General features: G+C 42.6%; 1 long non-coding RNA gene across 1 annotated transcript in view; it reads right to left on the reverse strand.

The window, feature by feature from the left end:
* Positions 1–17,967: 17,967 nt before the first annotated feature.
* LOC139186433 (uncharacterized) overlaps positions 17,968–20,492 on the reverse strand; it is a 243,668-nt gene continuing 241,143 nt past the window's right edge. The window contains exon 3 of the long non-coding RNA XR_011569972.1: positions 17,968–18,031. This is a non-coding gene — a long non-coding RNA (uncharacterized lncRNA). The remainder of the gene's footprint in view (positions 18,032–20,492) is intronic.

The raw sequence follows: 20,492 nt of genomic DNA on the forward strand, positions 1-20,492 counted from the left end.
AAACAGTGTAAACAGTGTCAGACTTTATTTTTCCGTGCTCCAAAATCACTGCAGATGGTGACTGCGGCCATGGAATTAAAAGACGCTTACTCCTTGGAGGGAAAGTTATGACCAACCTAGATAGCATATTTAAAAGCAGAGACATTACTTTGCCAACAAAGGTCTGTCTAGTCAAGGCTATGGTTTTTCCAGTGGTCATTCATGTATGGATGTGAGAGTTAGACTGTGAAGAAAGCTGAGCGCTGAAGAATTGATGCTTTTGAACTGTGGTGTTGGAGAAGACTCTTGAGAGTCCCTTGGACTGCAAGGAGATCCAACCAGTCCATTCTAAAGGAGATCAGCCCTGGGTGTTCTTTGGAAGGAATGATGCTAAAGCTGTAACTCCAATACTTTGGCCACCTAATGCAAAGGGTTGACTCATTGGAAAAGACCCTGATGCTGGGAGGGATTGGGGGCAGGAAGAAAAGGGGATGACAAAGGATGAGATGGCTGGATGGCATCACTGACTCGATGGACATGAGTTTGAGTGAACTCCAGGAGATGGTGATGGACAGAGAGGCCTGGCATGCTGTGATTCATGAGGTCACAAAGAGTAGGACACGACTGAGCGACTGAACTGAACTGATACCCCAAAGCTCTATTATGTGTTTCTGTCTTCAGAATATTTCATTTCAAGGTTAAGTTATTGAAGACAATTAAACAGAACACAGACAGCACCAACATGACAGATAAAATAAATGAAGAGATGACCAAGTTTTTGCAGGCATGTGCAATGCTGCCAAGTTGCAGCTTTGACCCCAGGGATTATAAGAATCAAGATGCATCACAATTTTGGCAATATCAGAATGTGGAAAAGCATGCAACCTAAGTATCGATGAAATACATGAAGGTACCTGCAGTTAAATTTTATTTTGAATAGAATTATCCATTCTTAGTAATTTACAATTATGTATAAAATAGAAAAAAAATACTGCTTTTAAAAGGAGCAGATGCAAATAATGGTATAAACCTTTCTCTCAACTAAAGGAAACATGTGAAGGCACACAGATTTCTTACTTTTAGAAAAAGAGAACAAGTATTCCTAGGACCTACACCTAAGTAGTAATGTTAGTAATACTGACTAAATAACCACATAGTCAATTGTGGTTTTGAAAAAAAAATATGATCAACTCCCAGTAAATGATGTAATGAATGTATTAATTCACATAGACAGGTGAGAAAGGGAGATGCCTGGATTAGATGGAAGTGGATTTGCTTTGACTCCAGCCCTTGCCACAAGTCAACTGCGTACAAGACATCCCAGACCCAGTGACCCACTCCATTGTTCCCCGTACAAGGTGACCTACTCTTCCCTCCTAAGTGGTTTGGTTCAAAATTGGGAAAGGAATAGGTCAAGGCTGTATATTGTCACCCTGCCTATTTAACTTCTATGAAAAATGCATAATGAGAAATGCCAGGCTGGATGAAACACAAGCTGGAATCAAGATTGCCTGGAGAAATATCAATAACCTCAGACATGCAGATGACACCACTCTTATGGCAGAAAGTGAAGAAGAGCTAAAGAGCCTTTTGATGAAAATGAAAGAGGAGGGTGGAAAAAGCTGGCTTAAAGCTCAACATTCAGAAAACTAAGATCATGGTATCTGGTCCCATCACTTCATGGCAAATAGATGGGGAAACAATGCAAACAGTGACAGATTATAATTTCTTGGGCTCCAAAATCAGTGCAAATGGTGACTGCAGCCATGAAATTAAAAGACACTTGCTCCTTGGAAGAGAAGTTATGACCAACCTAGACAGCATATTAAAAAAGCAGAGACTTTACTTTGCCAACCAAGATCTGTATAGTTAAAGCTATGGTTTTTCCAATAGTCATGTATGGATGTGAGAGTTGGTCTATAAAGAAAGCTGAGTGCTGAAGAATTGATGCTTTTGAACTGTGGTTTTGGAGAAAACTCTTGAGAGTCCCTTGGACTGCAAGGAGATCAAACCAGTCAATGCTAAAGGAAATCAGTCCTGAATATTCACTGGAAGGATTGATGCTGAAGCTGGAACTCCAATACTTTGGCCACCTGATGCGAAGAACTGACTCACTGGAAAAGATTCTGATGTTGGGAAAGATTGAAGGCAGGAGGAGAAGGGAATAACAGGATGAGATGGTTGGATGGTATCACTGACTCGATGGACATGAGTTTGTGCAAGCTCCTGGAGTTGGTGATGGACATGGAAGCCTGATGTGCTGCGGTCCACAGGGTCACAAAGAGTCAGACACGACTGAGTGACTGAACTGAACTGCTCTTCCCTCCTAAGTAGTCAATTCTTAACATATATGATAGGTGTTGTTGATGCCTCATCTAAACCTCCTTTTATGTTCTGTTTTCCCCAGCTCCCAGCTTTTGTGCGTACTGGCTGCTAATGGCTCAGAGCAGCCTTCTACTTGAGTTGACTTTCAACAACTGAAATCACTTCACCTGTATTTAGATAGATAAAGAGGTAAGCAGGGAGGCTGGTCATTCTCCCATCCCTGGGAATAGCCAGCAGCCAACGTTTTCAGCCAAGAACAGCAGGAAAGGAAAGGAAAGTGAAGGCGCTCAGTCATGTCCAACTCTTTGGGATCCCATGGACTGTAGCCTACCGGGCTCCTCTGTCCATGGGGTTTTCCAGGCAATAGTACTGGAGTGGATTGCCATTTCCTTCTCCAGTGGGTCTTCCCAACCCAGGGATCGAACCCAGGGCTCCGGCATTGTAGACAGACGCTTTACTGTCTGAGCCACTAGGGAAGCCCAAGAATAGCAGGAGGCAAGTACAGATTGACTTCTGTATGCATGCTCCAGAACTCTCCAGCAGATGAGGCTTAAAGGTAGATTCATATTCTTAATCGACTCTCTCCCCTGTCTTAAGTTGCTGCCTTCAATCCTCTTGTCCACATCTCCCTTGAGAGAGCCCCCCTCAACAAACTACCTCCACAAGAATCCCCATCTTTAGCTCCAGGCCCAAGGGAACCTGAGAGTAAACCCCATCCCAAGGGCCTTTGCATTTTCATGTTGAGTCTAGTCCCCTCGCCACCTCTGTGTATGTGTGTGTGTCTCCATGTGAACTCAGTTCTGCTCACAGAACCTAAATCAGTAAGAAAACCTTGGCTTCACCTTAGCTATGTTAACTCTGCATCTGCTCTCACCCTGTCTCATGAAGAGGAAGAGAACCTTAAAGCTACATCCTCCACCCACCCACCCTGGAATAAGGAAATGAGATGGGGACTTCTCAGGCACCTCCTGGAGATCATTTCAGAACTTTAGAGAAAGTCTTATGGAAAAGTCACTTTTGAAACACGAGGCTTTACTGCCATTCGTCCATCTCTTTAGTAAGCTTCATCTCACGTGGTTTTAGAAGGAGGCTCTGTTGAGTCCAGTCGTCTTTCTAACCACTGCCCCTTCCCTTAGGCCAGTTGTGCTATCGCTGGCAGACAGTGATACAGGTTGTCGGTACAACCTCAGCTCCCTCTCTGCCTCTTCCTTCCGCATTGTGTTCATTTCCCCTGAGTCCTTTCTTTTTCCACAGTCAGTGATGATTGTAGGTTGCTTTTTCCATGGACAGTTCTGAAAACAAAGCCTCAAAGAATCTGAATCAAAATGTCACTGTTTTGGGAAAAAAAAAAATTCTTTTTGAATCAGAGACCTAGAGATTTCTTGGAGGTAATGTGTAAGCTTATTTATACTCCTTTTCAAAAAACAAACAAATAAACAACTTTGTTTTTGCTGTTGATTTATTTATCATGTCTCACAGTCACTTAACAGACAGAGGTTCAGCTTACCTTACTCTATATTTAATTCCTCAAGATTTGTCAGCTTTTTAAATTTCATTCTGTTCCTTCCACATCATTTGTGCTGGCATGTTTATCTTTTTCTTGTATTCAGTACCTGATTTGTTAGTTCTCAAGCGCCCTTAGGAGATTTATACAAATATAGATTTTATATTTAAAAAAGATTAGAAGAAATAAATTCTCTGGAAACCACTGCATTGGGAGTTCTTTTTGATTCAGCTAGTTTCTCTTCTTTTTGATTTTATAAAGGATAGAGATGTGGGTAATATCTTAAACTCCTAAGCAAAAAAGAGAACAATTGCTCAGTCAATGATGAAAATAGTGATCTTAGATCCAGATCAGCTCAAATAGGGGCGCACAGCCTCCGACCAGCTGCTCCATCATGTCTCAAGTCCACCTGAATCATTTTGCCTTCTCCCATATCCCCAAAATTTCAGAGAGACATTAATCAGTTCAGTTCAGTCACTCAGTCATGTCCAACTCTTTGCGACCCCATGAATTGCAGCACGCCAGGCCTCCCTGTCCATCACCATCTCCCAGAGTTCACTCAAACTCATGTCCATCGAGTCAGTGATGCCATCCAGCCATCTCATCCTCTGTCATCCCCTTTTCCTCCTGCCCTCAATCCCTCCCAGCATCAGTCTTTTCCAATGAGTCAACCCTTCTTATGAGGTGGCCAAAGTACTGGAGTTTCAGCTTTAGCATCAGTCCTTCCAAAGATCACCCAGGGCTGATCTCCTTTAGAATGGACTGGTTGGATCTTCTTGCAGTCCAAGGGACTCTCAAGAGTCTTCTCCAACACCACAGTTCAAAAGCATCAATTCTTTGGCACTCAGCTTTCTTCACAGTCCAACTCTCACATCCATACATGACTACTGGAAAAACCATAGCCTTGACTAGACAGACCTTTGTTGGCAAAGTAATGTCTCTGCTTTTGAATATGCTATCTAGGTTGGTCATAACTTTCCTTCCAAGGAGTAAGCATCTTTTAATTTCATGGCTGCAATCACCATCTGCAGTGATTTTGGAGCCTCCCAAAATAAAGTCTGACACTGTTTCCACTGTTTCCTCATCTATTTGCCATGAAGTGATAGGACCAGATGCCATGATCTTTGTTTTCTGAATGTTGAGCTTTAAGCCAACTTTTTCACTCTCCTTTTTCACTTTCATCAAGAGGCTTTTTAGTTCCTCTTCACTTTCTGCCATAAGGGTGGTGTTATCTGAATATCTGAGGTTATTGATATTTCTCCCGGCAATCTTGATTTCAGCTTGTACTTGTTCCAGCCCAGCGTTTCTCATGATGTACTCTGCATATAAGTTAAATAAGCAGGGTGAAAATATACAGTCTTGACCGAAAGACTTTCTGTAAAGGACCACTGGATAGAAAAACATGCCCCAGAGGCATCAGGGGAGGACATTTACAATTAAGAAGCTTGATCAGGGGAGGGGAAGGGAAGTAACATTGATTTGCCACTTGGTGCAAATTGCATCATTCTTTAATTCCTCTCAGGAGCCCTGTAAGGCACAAGATATTATTGTTGCTATTATCATTTTCAAGATGTGGGACTGAAGCTTACAGTGACTGAGTAACCCGCTCAGGGATGATCAGCTGATAAGCGGCAGAGCTGAGACTCAGTCCTAAACCACTCTTTTCCTGTGTCTGTTCCAGATCATCCATGGCCATTTTCCTTTTACACTGGCTCCAATGGGGTCTAGGATCCCAACCAGCCTTGAGATCCAGTTGCAAGCTATGGGCCCCAGGAAAAAAATATCCCTATACACTTTGGTGTGCTTCCATGGTGGGCTCAGATGGTAAAGAATCTGCCTGCAATGCAGGAGACTCAGCTTCAATCCCTGGGTCAAAAAGATCCCCTGGAGTACAAATGGTAACCCACTCCAGTATTCTTGCCTGGGAAATCCCATGGACAGAGCAGTCTGGCAGGCTACAGTCAATGGGGCAAAGAGTTGGACATGACTGAGTGACTAACACTTTCATATGCAGTTTCAGGAGTATCATATTATTTTGCATGAAATGTCAGTTCAGTTCAGTCACTCAGTCATGTCCAATTCTGTGATCCCATGGACTGCAGCAAGCCAGGCTTCCCTGTCCATCACCAACTCCCGGAGCTTACTCAAACTCATGTTCGTTGAGTCAGTGATGCCATCTGACCATCTCATCATCTGTCATCCCCTTCTCCTCCACCTTCAATGTCAAGGGTTTCACAAATTCCTCCAGGTCCTATTCACCAGAGATATATTCCTTCAGGGAGAGTTTCTTTAGAGACCTCAAATTATGTCAGGAAGTACCTGTCTACTGACACTGAGACCCATCACATTCATTCTGGGTGGTCCTCAAGATACCAAGCCAGCCCTGCAATTGTGCTGGATGGAGAAAAGGAGGATAAGAGAGGGTAAACCTTTTCTGGAAACTTGCTTTATGATTATTTTGAGTTTATTATACAGGTTGTGTGCTAGACAGTGGGCTTCAAGTCTTAGATGCATTATGTCACTGAATAGCATCGCAACTCCAGGAGGGAGACTGATTATTACAGCAGGGTATGAAGGAGGATATTATGGTCCATCAAAGAGGCATATCCCTAACACAGAAAGGGATATGCCTTTCTGTCACACCCCTAACAGAGAAAGGACTCAAACCAAGGAAGTTACTGTCTAGGGTGTGTGCCCTTAGTCACTTACACTTCCAGAAAGCTTTCCCCAGACCTGTAGGTGGAGACAGGTGGAGTTCTCTGTATCTCTGTATCATAAAAACACCTGCAACCTCTGTGGTGAATATTTACAATTTAAAGTGCTGATAGTTTTGCTGTAGACATTGTCATTATTAAAAATGTGAAAGTAAATATTTATAAACAGCTTGGTAGGGAAACGATGTCTGGGGAGGAATTTTGAACTCAAATTGCTGCTCAGAGGTTTTCTTTTAAAAATGAAAATACGCAGAGTGACTCTAAATAGAAACCTCCCTCCTCTTCAGATTCTTGTCTCTGATCATCCAGCTAAGGCTCCCCTAAAATTCAACACTGGTTCCTCAGGAAAATGACAGCTTTGAAAAAGTTCAGCTGCAGTGAAATGCCACTGCTTACCCCATACAATAGCAAAGTGATCAAGACAAGTAATACCAAGGATTGGAAAAGATGTGGAGCAACTGGAACTCTCAAACACTGCTATAGGGCGGGGTAAATAGATTAACAGCTCCTTCACAAAACTGGTGAGTATTTCCTAACAATGTTAAATTCATTCGCCTGCACTATGACCTAGAAGTTTCACTTCTGGGAATCTACCTGAGACAAATGATAACATATAGATAGCCATACAAGTAAATGTACGAGAAGATTCATTGCAGCTATATTCAGAAGAACCACAAATCGGACACAACCCAAATGTCTATCAACAGATGACTGCTTAAACAAATTGTGGCAGAGCCACACAATGGCATGCTGCTCTAGAAAAGGAACAAACTGCTATTACTACTGATAATATACTACTACATGGATGGACACCAAAAACATTGTTCTGAGCAAGCAAAGCCAGACAAAACAGACTATCATTTCATTTATGTGACACTGGAGAAAATGCAAACTAATCTATAGTGGCAGAAAGTAAATCTGTCCTTTCCTCTGATGGATGAGAGGCGGAAGCAAAAGGGGATTTGTTGAAGTGGTGGGTGTTTCTGCACCTTGTTCTGTATTCTGATGGGTGGTGGGAACCACTGAAGTGTGCACTTGTCAAAGCCCACTGATCCATTTTCTTAAACATCTGTGCATTTTACTGCATGTAAATCATATCCTAATAAAATAAGAATCCTGGAAGGAAAACAGAAAGGCTGGATGATGAATGTCCATCCTTGGTGGGCTCAGCTGATGACGCAGCTTCCTAAGGCACAGGACTTCCCAGAAGTTTATCACCTTTGCAGGTTGCTCTGACACTTTGAAGGGCCAGGGGCAAAAAAAGATGTACAATCCCACTTTTCTAACTCTCCAAATGGAGCTACAAAAATGGTCAATGTTTATATGTTTCCAAATTCCAAAAGGAAGTGTGGATGGATACTATCCGCCTGGACTTTTCCGGTGTTTGGTTCCTGGAGTCCCAGTCCTGAGGAATGACTGTGAAATTCGTACTGTGGCACTTCGTTTTGATGGACTGAATGTCCTTCCTGGTTGATCTGGTACTGGTTCGGTCTATATTTGGGGATTCAACCTACTTGGGGCTGGAGTTGAAAGGGGCATGCCACAAGAAGGGGTTTCAGGGGGAGCTGACTCTTTCGGATTCTGAGATGCGCCCTCCTCAGTAGCAGCCCCGACCTCCAAGGAAACGTGATGAGCAGAGAGCAGGGCTGGAGGTAGAGGTCAGCCCCCACAGTCTTCATCGTGGAAATGCCTCTGCCAATTTCAAGGCGCCTTCTGAGGTGACTAACCCTCTAACACTCTTGATGAATTTAGAGACACATTAGTTTGATTTACATAATAAGTTTTTACTTTATTTATTTTAATTAGAGGCTAATTACTTTACAATATTGTATTGGTTTTGCCATACATCAAAATGAATCCACCACAGGTGTACACGTGTTCCCAATCCTGAACCCCCTTCCCACCTCCCTCTCCATACCATCCCTCTGGGTCATCCCAGTGCACCAGCCCCAAGCATCCTGTATCCTGCATCAAACCTGGACTGGCGATTCGTTTCTTATATGATATTATACATGTTTCAATGTCATTCTCCCAAATCATCCCCCCTCCCTCTCCCAGAGTCCAAAAGACTGTTCTATACATTTGCGTCTCTTTTGCTGCCTCGAATACAGGGTTATCGTTACCATCTTTCTAAATTCCATATATAATATTTTTAAATACACAATTGCTTTGGAGAGTTAATTGTCTTTCCATTTTCCCTTCCTCGACTGAACTGTGGCGTTACAAATACCCTCCCAGAGAGCCCAAGAGGAGGCAGATGTGGCTGAGAGAACACAGAACAATCCACACCTCTCAAATGCCAACAAGAAGGGCAATCTGGAATTTGCTGGCAAATCAATCCTTAAAGCAAGATTGGCGAATGGGGCAAGCATCTCAAAAATCATTTTGCGTGGGCAAAAATGCATGCCCAGCTCCCAGAATACAGTGGCGGTGTGCGGGTCCATCTCGGCCTCCCGGGGGGGCCCCTCGTCCATAGGAGGGCGGAGCTGCTCCAAGGGACAGAGAGCCTGGCGGCGGCGGTTGCCAGGCGCCCGGCGGGCGGCGTGGCTCTGCAGAGAGGCAGACTGCCAGGATCCGGAGCCGGCTGGCTTCCTCAGAGCACCTGTCATCCTTCCCTTTGCAAGAAGGCGCCGCCTTCCCCCGCCTCTCTCTGCTTTCCCCCGCGGGGCTTCCTATTGCCTTTCCCACTGGCAGATGCAGACTGCCTTCCTCCCAGCAGTTGGGGGCGCTGGAGGAGGGGAGGGCCTTGGCAAACGCATCCTCCGCCTTAGCAGGCGCCTGCATCCCAGGAATCAGTCGGATGCAGGTGCTGTGACACGATGACAAGCAGTCAGGCCCTGGGTGACTGCATGCACGTCACTTGCTGTGCCTGACAGTCTCCGACACCCCATCAATCATGGTCTTGATTAGGCCACTTAGAGTCTCCTGTCTCAACTTTGGGCTCTGAACCGAATTTATTGCGAACTGAACAGCCTTATTTCCAACGTGGGCGTCAGCGCCTTTTTACAAGAGCATCATGGAGCTGGAAGTTCACACTTGCACACTCGAATGGGCCAGTCTTTTCTCTTGTCAATACAGCAGTTAGATGCATGTCAGGCACACGAATTTGCTGGGAAGTTTTGCTTTCCTTGGTTCCTCTTTCATTTTTTGCAAAGATGCATTTTGTTGTTCCTCTGGTACTGTATTTAGGGAATGTGGTGACTGTCTATGTATTCATGAGCAGTGGGTCTTCTCATGGAACGGCAAGAGAGGAAACGACTCAGAGTTAACTCCAGTGATGATTAAAAGTTTGGGATGAGCTGGAAGATTGGGATTGACAGATATACGTCACTATGTGTAAAATAGGTAACTAACCAGAACCTGTGTAAAGCACAGGGAACCCTACTCAATGTGCTGCAGTGCCCTAAATGGGAAGGAAATCCAGAAAAGAGGGGCTGTATGTATACATATAGCTGATTCACTGTACTGTACAGCAGAAAATAATACAACATTGTAAAGCAACTATACTCCCATTAAAAAAAAAAAAAAAATCTTGGTATTAACCAGCTGCCTACCTCAAAGAGGTTATTTATCCACTAACATTGATTAAGCTTGGTATCTGTGTCCAGCCCAGTCTGAGACTCTTGGAGGGCCCTCAGGTAAGATAAACATGATTGTTGCCCAGGAGAACCTCAAAATATAGTTAGGGAGATAATTATACAAATATTTCTGTGGCAAAATGTGGATCAAACTTCTTTGCCTGGTACTGAAGGCATCTGAGAACTTGACCACAGTAGACAGGTCCTCACAGGCATATCCTGGACATTTCAGGAATATCCATCATGCTTTCTTCCTGTAGAGAAGTTCATGGCTGTGTCCTTATCTGGGACCCCATTTTTCACGTATTTCTCTAAATCAGAGGTCAGAAAAGTTTTTCTGTAAATGGTAAAATAATAAATATTTTAGGCCTCATGAACCAAGAGGCTAAATGCAGCAACTGTTCTTGCTGAAAGGTTAATAGTCTTGTTTACATTCTACATTTAAGAATGTAAAAACCATTATTAGCTAATAGACCATACAGAAATGGGAGGTGGGTTGAATTTGGCCTGAGGGCTATAGTTTGCTGACATCAATATAAATCCCATTTGTCTTTCAAGACCCAGCTCAAACTCCAATTGCTATGTAAAACATATCTGATACATCTCACCTGAAATTTTCCTCTCTTAGGAATGTCTAATTTATACAATTTGTCAAGTAAGTATTCTTATACTTACAAATGCATCTATCAGGAGTATGGTTAGAGGAGAAAATAGAAATTTTTAAATCAGACAGAATAACATTCAAATCCTGATTTCTCAGCTTACAGTTGAGTGGCACTGTGAAAACAACTTACATTCTCTGCGTTTATTTTTGAAAAAAAAATCAAAATATGTTTATATCTGTGTAGGAGGTATTTTTTTTTCCATTTCCTTACCTAGATTTTCAAAATTATTTGCATCAAATATGTATCCCTTCTATAGTAGAGATATATCAAATACCTCATCCACAGGGTTATTTGTATTTAAAAATGATATCGCTGAAATGGTATAAAGGGTTAGTAAATATTCTCTTCCATCTCTTCATGAATTCTTTCTATATTCTCATCAAGGATATATGTCTTATGTTCAATACTAAATTGCATTATTTTTAGGACCAGATGCTATCTTAAATTTTAAGCCCTCAACAATACTGAATTGAGATCTTGCACTTGGCTGGTGGTCAGAATCATTTGCTGTTAATCCGTTTCCCCTAAACTCTTTTACACTGCTGCTGCTGCTGCTAAGTTGCTTCAGTCGTGTCCGACTCTGTGCGACCCCATAGACGGCAGCCCACCAGACTCCCCAGTCACTGGGATTCTCCAGGCAAGAACACTGGAGTGGGTTGCCATTTCCTTCTCCACTAAAACCCTTCAAAAGAATTTTCTCTATTCATTTCTCTTTGCTTGCCCTACTACTCAGTCTAATTCAATCTGTCTTCTCTCTCTATCATTCACCCACCTCCATGTCTGTAAATCTAGTGGACATATTTCAGAGCTCATCTTATTTGACTCTTCATGAGCAGTAGAGTCAAACACGTCCTTCTTTCTGACACCTCAGTACTTTTAACTCCATGATATCAGGATTTCCTGGATCTCCTCCTTATTCCTCTCTCTCCATTTCTGTCTCATTTGCAGGATCTGTATCAGGCAAAGACCATTAAGCATTGGCATTTCTGAAGACAGCACTTGCTATTATCTCTCTGCATTTCCAACCATATCCCAGGTTTCAGAAAGCATCTATATACAGATGTGGCACTAAATTTAATCTTTCACCAAGGCCTCTAAGGCCTACCTCAGTCATCTCAGTTACAGACCCTTCAGAGTCAACATGACCAAGACTAAATCTATGAGCCATGCTGATCCCTCAAGCTTGCAACCCAAGCTAGTCTTCCTTCCAAGTTTTCTATCTCAGAGAAAGATATTGCCATCCTTCCCATCAAACAAGCCAGAAACCTAGGAATTTATTCTGAAAACCTACCTCTTTCTTACTATACAGGTAATTTATTACCAACCTCTGCAGATTTTCTCTCTTTTATAAATTTCGAATCCTTCTCTTTTTTTGTGGTCAACGCCAGCACTGTAGGCCAACAAGAGTCATTTGTGAAATAGGATGTTGATAGTGGGGGAGGTTGTATGTGTTTGGGTGTAGGGATTATATAGTAACTCTCTGTCAGTCAGTTCAGTTCAGTTCAGTCGCTCAGTCGTGACCAATTCTTTGTGACCTCATGAATCGAAGCACGCCAGGCCTCCCTGTCCATCACCATCTCCTGGAGTTCACTCAAACTCACGTCCATCGAGTTGGTGATGCCATCCAGCCATCTCATCCTCTGTCATCCCCTTTTCCTCCTGCCCCCAATCCCTGCCAGCATCAGAGTCTTTTCCAATGAGTCAACTCTTCACATGAGGTGGCCAAAGTACTGGAGTTTCAGCTTTAGCATCATTCCTTCCAAAGAACACCCAGGGCTGATCTCCTTTAGAATGAACTGTTTGGATCTCCTTGCAGTCCAAGAGACTCTCAAGAGTCTTTTCCAACACCACAGGTCAAAAGCATCAATTTTTCGGTGCTCAGCTTTCTTCACAGTCCAACTCTTACATCCATACATGACCATTGGAAAAACCATAGCCTTGACTAGATGGACCTTTGTTGGCAAAGTAATGTCTGCTGCTACTGCTGCTAAGTCACTTCAGTCGTGTGTGACTCTGTGCGACCCCATAGACGGCAGCCCACCAGGCTCCGCCTTCCCTGGGATTCTCCAGGCAACAACACTGGAGTGGGTTGCCATTTCCTTCTCCAATGCATGAAAGTGAAAAGTGAAAGTAAAGTTGCTCAGTTATGTCCGACTCCTAGCGACCCCATGGACTGTAGCCCACCAGGCTCCTCTGTCCATGGGATTTTCCAGGCAAGAGTACTGGAGTGGGGTGCCATTGCCTTCTCCGAAGTAATATCTAGTTTCTGCTTAATTTTGGTGTAAACCTAGAACTGCTCTAAAAAAATAAAGTCTATTAAACACAAAAGCAAAAACACTCGTGCCATTTATTACGAGTAGAATCAGGGCAAAGTTAGGCTTCCCTTAAACCTACATCTTATGTTTATCTTCTTTTCTAGCCCTGTTTTACTCCCCCACCTCCTTTCTTCTGAGATTATTCTTTCAGTAAATCACTTAAACAAAATCCCTGTCGGAGGCTCTGCTTCCAGGACACCAGCCTCAGGCAGAGCTGTAGGTGTGGCGTACATGATCGCTGACCTGTCCAGCCCTTTTCTTCTGCTTAGAAACTGGGACATGGCAGAGTGATTTTTGATGGGACAAAGAGATGTAACAGATGTCTGAAATATATAAATAGGTGCTGATAGAAAACATGGGCCTGGAGAGAGTTGAAAAGAAATCTCATCTCACCATACCTAGAAAGATGGAAATGCACCAAAGACAAATTTCACCGACTTCAAATATTTGTCTGGGTGCCAGCTCTTCATTCTGTGAGAAGGAAGCAATTGCTGTCAACTCCTTTCACCTACTGTATTTGCTTTCTGTGGCTGCTGTGATGAACTACCACAGACTGGATGGCCTACAACAACAGCAATGTGTTCTCTCATAATCCTGGAGACCTGAAGTCCAAAATCAAAGCATTGCCGAAGCCATACTCTCTCTGGAGGCTCCAGGGAAGAATCCATCCTTGTCTTTTCCAGTGTTGCATGCTCCTGGCAATCCACAGCTTTCTTGGCTTCTGGCCACACCACTCTGCTTCTGTTAGCATGTCACCTTCTCTGTGTCCATCTTCTCTTCCATACGTCTCTTACAAAGACACTTTTCACTGAATTTGGAGTCCACCCAAATAAGCCGGGATTATCTCAAGGTCCTTAACTTAGTGAAGTCTGCAAAGGCCTTTGTTCCAAATAAGGAAACATTCACAGATTCCATGGAGGGGCTGACATGTCTTTTAAGGGAGGAGGCACCATTTGGTCCACTATACTCAGTAACTTTTCCCCTAATTCTATATAATAATATTTTTTATGCTTATATATCTGTTTACAGTCTGCCCAGTTCTTTCAATTAAATAGCCTATTAATTACCATAACAAATAAACAAGAAGAATACCTTTTGTGTAACACATTTTTCGTATATCCCAAACATACCCTGTTAGGTGCTATTATTCCAATTTTACAGTTAAGGAAACCGGGGCTGGGATGGGCTTTAATTTTTTACCTTTAGTATTTCAAACTTGGTATCTTCACTTGGTGACTCTCGTAAGAGCTAGAATTAGAAGGGTCTCCGGCAACAATGGATTCACCTTGCTCCTTGGATTAGTGTTCTGAGTATAATGCAAATAATAATATTCTTAGAATCAAAGTAGATGGAGCAGTGATCGACTGGCATCTGTACTGTGGGGGGATGAAGGAGAAAGAACTAGGGCTCCAGTCTTGCACAGAGAGCTGGAGTCCCCACTGTGTTCTCTGACTAGCTTCCTGAATTTGGCAAATCATAACATTTCTCTAAGACTGCCATTAAGGTAGGATGTTCCCACATTGCTCATGGGCTTCCCAGGTGGCACCACTGGTAAAGAACCCACCTGCCAATGTAGGATACATAAGAGACCTGGATTCAATCCCTGGGTGGGGAAGATCCCCTGAAGAAGGGCAAGATAATCCACTCCAGAATTCTTGAGAATTCCATAGACAGAAAAGCCTGGTGTGCTACAGTCCTTTAGGTCGTAAAGAGTCAGACATGACTGAAGAGACTTAACAGGCACGCATGCTGCTCGTATGGCTTTTTAAGGAACAACTGAGTTAAAAGCAGTCACTTTTACCAGATTAATTATACATTAATATATAATTGCAGTGACATACACATTAACACTGGTATCCTTCCTTTTGTATCTTCAAACCACAAGAAGGCACTCAGGATAGCTTCACAGTCTCCATTTATTAATCCTTGACCAAGACCTTCCACTACTGCGAGCTGGCTCCCAGCTCCACAAGAAGGCTGGGAAAGAAAACTTGAAAATTTGAGAATAGAAATTTTTCCATATCTATATATAATTATGACTGATTCACATTGTAATACAGAAGAAAGCAATACAACAGTGTAAATCCTTTTTCTTCCAATTAAAAAATAAATTAAAAAAAAGAAATATTCCCAGCTCATCTCAATCAAGGCTTTCATAGAAGCATTTATATAAGTCCCTACTTTGGTGTAAGTTATTTTCTTCAGTTACCCACAAAACACCTGTTGCTAAAGGATCTAGCATCTACACTGGCCTACAATGAATTACGGAGCAGAGACTATTTTCTTTCTTGGCACCCCTCCCTCTCACCACCGTCATCACCCAAATGGTCAAAATTTAATATGTGAAACTCTAACAAAAAAATTCTGAAAGAGATGGGAATACCAGACCACCTGACCTGCCTCTTGAGAAACCTGTATGCAGGTCAGGAAGCAACAGTTAGAACTGGACATGGAACAATAGACTGGTTCCAAATAGGAAAAGGAGTACATCAAGGCTGTATATTGTCACCCTGCTTATTTAACTTATATGTAGAGTACATCATGAGAAATGCTGGGCTGGAGGAAGCACAAGCTGGAATCAAGATTGCCTGGAGAAATACCAATAGCCTCAGATATGCAGATGACACCACCCTTATAGCAGAAAGTGAAAAAGAACTAAAGAGCCTCTTATTGAAAGTGAAAGAGGAGAATGAAAAAGTTGGCTTAAAGCTCAACATTCAGAAAACAAAGATCATGGCATCCAGTCCCATCATTTCATGGCAAATAGTTGGGGAAACAGTGGAAACTGGCTGACTTTATTTTTCTGGGCTCCAAAATCACTGCAGATGGTGATTACAGCGATGAAATTAAAAGACGCTTACTCCTTGGAAGGAAAGTTATGACCAACTTAGACAGCACATTAAAAAGCAGAGACATTACTTTGTCAACAAAGGTCCATCTAGTCAAGGCTATGGTTTTTCCAGTAGTTATGTATGGATGTGAGAGCTGAACTATAAAGAAAGCTGAGCACTGAAGAATTGATGCTTTTGAACTGTGGTGTTGGAGAAGACTCTTGAGGGTCCCTTGGACTGCAAGGAGATCCAACCAGTCCATTCTAAAGGATATCAGTCCTGGGTGTTCACTAGAAGGACTGATGTTGAAGCTGAAACTCCAATACTTTGGCCACCTGATGTGAAGAGCTGACTCACTGGAAAAGACCCTGATGCTGGGAAAGATTGAGGGCAGGAAGAGAAGGGGACAACAGGGGATGAGATGGTTGGATGGCATCACTGACTCAATGGACATGGGTTTGGGTGAACTCCGGGAGTTGGTCATGGACAGGGAGGCCTGGCGTGCTGCAGTTCATGGGGTTGCAAAGAGTCGGACATGACTGAGCGACTGAACTGAACTGAACAAAAAAAGTGGTAAGTTCACTATTCTGCAGGAAAAGGAAGTCATTCAGCATGTCAAGACCGCCATCAGGAGACTCCAGTGGCCTCCTCCGCCTCACCCCTCCTGGTACGCACCCAGGCAAGCAACATCAGCTCAGGAAGCATGCGCGTCCACACTGCACCCTGGCCCGTGAGTCAGAGCCTCCATGCTGGGGCCCACGAGGCTGCTCTTATCAAGCCTCCAGGCGATTCTGATACAGAAGTTTCAGGAGCCCTTTGCTGTATCAGTGATTCTCAAACTCCCACAGCACCTTTTTTATCTCTGGATATGAAAAGTGTATTGCCAAAAAGAAAAACATTCCGTTTTGGAAGATTGCTTTTATGCCTGGCTTTCCCATTGCATAAGTTCCTCTGGGCTTCTGGGAGCCGGTTCCTCCATTCTCTCTAGACATGCAGTCATCATGCCTTTTCATGTCCTCTTCAAAATATTTCAGACCCATCCTGGGCCTCCTGAAGTCGCTTATTGCTCCAAGCTTGTCCTTTTTGCCTCCAAATCCATTCCATTTCTGTCTTCATACTATCACCAGATATGCCTTCCCTAAACCCCATTTTTGTTGCAAAATATTGTGAAGTTATCAAGGACTCTAGTTCCTACTATATCAAATCTAAACTGTTCCTTCCAGTTTTCATCCAATCTCTCTTTACAATCACTCCTATAACTCACTAACTCACTCTCTGCTTAAACAGTTGCTTTCCTGGGTCACACACGTAGAAATTCATTTTTCTTAGTTGCTACTGTTGTTCTTCACTTAAAATATTCTTCTTTCCCAATCTAAACTCCAATACATCCTTCAAGGCCCAGATGAAGTGTCATTTTAAACCCAGGTTTGCACATCAGCGATCACTTCTCCCTGTCCACAGCACATATTGCTGGTCAATTATGAAACTCAAGCTGAGATACCAAATGCCACCTCTGAATCCTACTTAACACAACACTCCAGGCCACTACCACTAATCAAAGTGTACCCAGAGGATGAAATCTCAGTATTGTAACCCCTTGTGACTTTTGTTATTCCCACTATTCCAGAATCCACCATCAGGTATCTATTCATTGTTATTCACTACATTGTAATCTCATTTAGGAGAGGAAGAAGGCTTAAAATACTTCTGTACACCTCCAGAATTTCACAGACCTGAACATAAGGGAAGACCTGAGGAATACCAGTTTGTTTGATTTTGATTAGACTGACAATATTGTAATAAAAGCACTTCTCTGGTGGCTCAGCGGTAAAGAATCTGCCCGCAATGCAGGACATGCAAGAGATGCTGGTTCAATCCTGGTCGGGAAAATCACCTGGAGGAGGGCTTGGCAACTCACTCCAGTATTCTTTCCTGGAGAATCCCATGGACAGAGGAGCCTGGCAGGCTACTGTCCATGGGGTTGCAGAGTCAGACAGGACAGAAGCAACTTGGCACATGTGAACACATGCATTGTAACAGATATGCAGTGATGCTTACCCTTGATCTGGCTGACTTCACTCTATGGAGACGCAGGTTCACCTGAGCTCCTCATTCACCACCTCAAAGAATAATAGTAGACATATTTGCTTCATTAATTCCTTAGGTTTCCACAGAGTAAAATGAGGATTATCTTTGTCTCCTCTGTAAGCTAGAACTGAGAGATATGCAATTAAAATCAGCTTAAAAGCAAACTAGTATCAAATACGGATATAAACCGTGTACTGTGTCTCACACAGTGTAATGGTACCAGATAATGGCAAACGTTGACAGCAGCACCATGTAAATACTGAGCCTTACCTTGGTTTGAAGGAACATTTACTGGAGGTATTTTTTTCATCTGAAATAAAATCTTGACCTCAAGTCTGCTTTTTTCTTCTTCATATCTTGACATACAAAAATAGTAAAGGAGATGCGGGGGAGGCACCAGAGCTGTGATTAAATCTGCTTCTCACATCTATTATCTTCTCACTTTCCACGAGCTCTAATTTAAACATCTTATTTATAGCGTAATGTTCTTAAGAGTTTTCTGGGTGTATTTAAGTGGGGATAACTAATTGGGACCATTCTAGTAGAAATCAGCTCCAAGCTCATCTTCCTAGGTGGCAGCTCCTCTCTGCTCCTGAAAAATAATGTAATTTCCTCTTTTTCAGTCTAATTTTCATGTTCACTGTTACTGTTCTGAATGTCGTGACTTCAGGCTGCATGAGTTTAACAATGTTTTTAGTTTCAATATTATCCCTAATATTTGACCTCTTTACATCATGAATTTGTTATCTTCTTCCAGAACTTTCCACTCTTCTTGACATTAAAAAATAAGTAAAGTCTAAAGCAGGGGACAACTTAAAAATAGTCTAAAGTAGGAATATTTTTAAAAAGTGAAAGTTGTATGTTCTGTTTTAGATATATGTGTATTGAATGAGCATAGAAAATGAACAGAATCTGTTTTCCAGCTCTACAAAATGTTGTTTTACCCATTTACTCTTGTTTCCTGGTAATATATGCCTCAGGTAACAAGTATATTTCTATTATTTATGACTTAGTGGAATAATCTGATGTCAGTACCTGGGACCACATGCAAATTTAGATTAATTTATACACCAGCTTCTCTTGTTCTCTCCCAATCACCCAGTGTAGGTTGAGTTCTCCAGAGTCAGATCCTGAGAGCAGGGTGAGTTGTTGATTTCATTTCGATTTTTGGCAAAACTAATACAATATTGTAAAGTTTAAAAATAAAATAAAATTTAAAAAAAAACCATAAAAAATAATACAAATGAATGTATAAGCAAAACAGATTCACAGAGAAAACAAACTAGTGGTTACCAAAGGGGAGATGGAAGGTGGGAAGGACAAATTAGTGGTACAGGATTAACAGATGCAAACTACTGTGTAAAAAAATAGACACGCAATAAGGATATATTGTATAGCATAGAATATTATAGCCGTTATATTATAATAGGAACTTCACAGGTGGCACTAGTGGTAAAGAACCCACCTACCAATGCAGGAGATGTAAGAGATGCTGGTTCGATCCCTTATTTGAGAAGATACCCTGGAGGAGGGCTTGGCAACCCACTCCAGTTTTCTTGCCTGGAGAATCCCATGGAAAGAGGAGCCTGGCGAGCTATAGTCCATAACTTTTAATTGAATATAATCTGCAAAAATACTGAATCACTATGCTGTACAACTGAAAATGTTATGATATTATAGGTAAACTATTCTTAAAAAAAAAAAAAAAGGGTGTAGACCAGGAGAAAATGGTAAGAAGTAGAGAATAGGATAGGGAAAGAGATAACACCATGGCAGGGGGATTTCAAGTGAGGTCTCAACCACTGTCTGGCCTGGGGGCAGCTCCAAGTGTAAAGGACACTTGGAGTTTATTTCTCCTTGAAAAAAGTGAGCTGGGCTCTCACACTTCAGCAGTCCCTGGACTCCTGTAAGTCCCAGGATCATGACTTTCCAGGCACTTCTGGCCCTCGGGATGGGCAACACATCTCCAGTAACCCAAGAGTAGATCACTGAAGGAGACGGCAGGGGCCAGGTGTTTTCATGGATGAGACTTCCCATTGGATCAGCTACAAAGGTCCTGCACTGTTTCTTCTAGGGATGGGTTTCGGGGAGTAGCCTCCAACCTTACTCCTTCCAGCCCCTCAGACCTCCACAGCTACTATTTGCACATACTTCCAAATGCAGGGGCAATGTCTTTCTTCATCAGGTGGCCATTCTCTTCAACCCTCTTCAACCAACATAACAAACCATTGAAAAAATTAAAGTGCCTTAAAACAATGATCATTTATTCTGTGTAGGAGTCTGTGTGTTATCAGGTTGGATTGGGCTTAGCTGGGTGGTTCTTCTGGTCTTGCTGTGTTCCCTCATGTACCTTAGCTCAATCATAGGAGCTTTAGCTGATGCTGGATGAATATCTTATTCCTGTGGCTTCGGTTGGGACAACTGGAATGATTTCTATCACTTCCACATGAAATGAGTTCTCTCAGCCTTCAACAGGTTATCTCGAGCGTATTC

This window comes from Bos indicus, chromosome 13 (assembly GCF_029378745.1).
Source record: "Bos indicus isolate NIAB-ARS_2022 breed Sahiwal x Tharparkar chromosome 13, NIAB-ARS_B.indTharparkar_mat_pri_1.0, whole genome shotgun sequence".
In the NCBI taxonomy this organism is placed as follows: Eukaryota; Metazoa; Chordata; class Mammalia; order Artiodactyla; family Bovidae; genus Bos; species Bos indicus.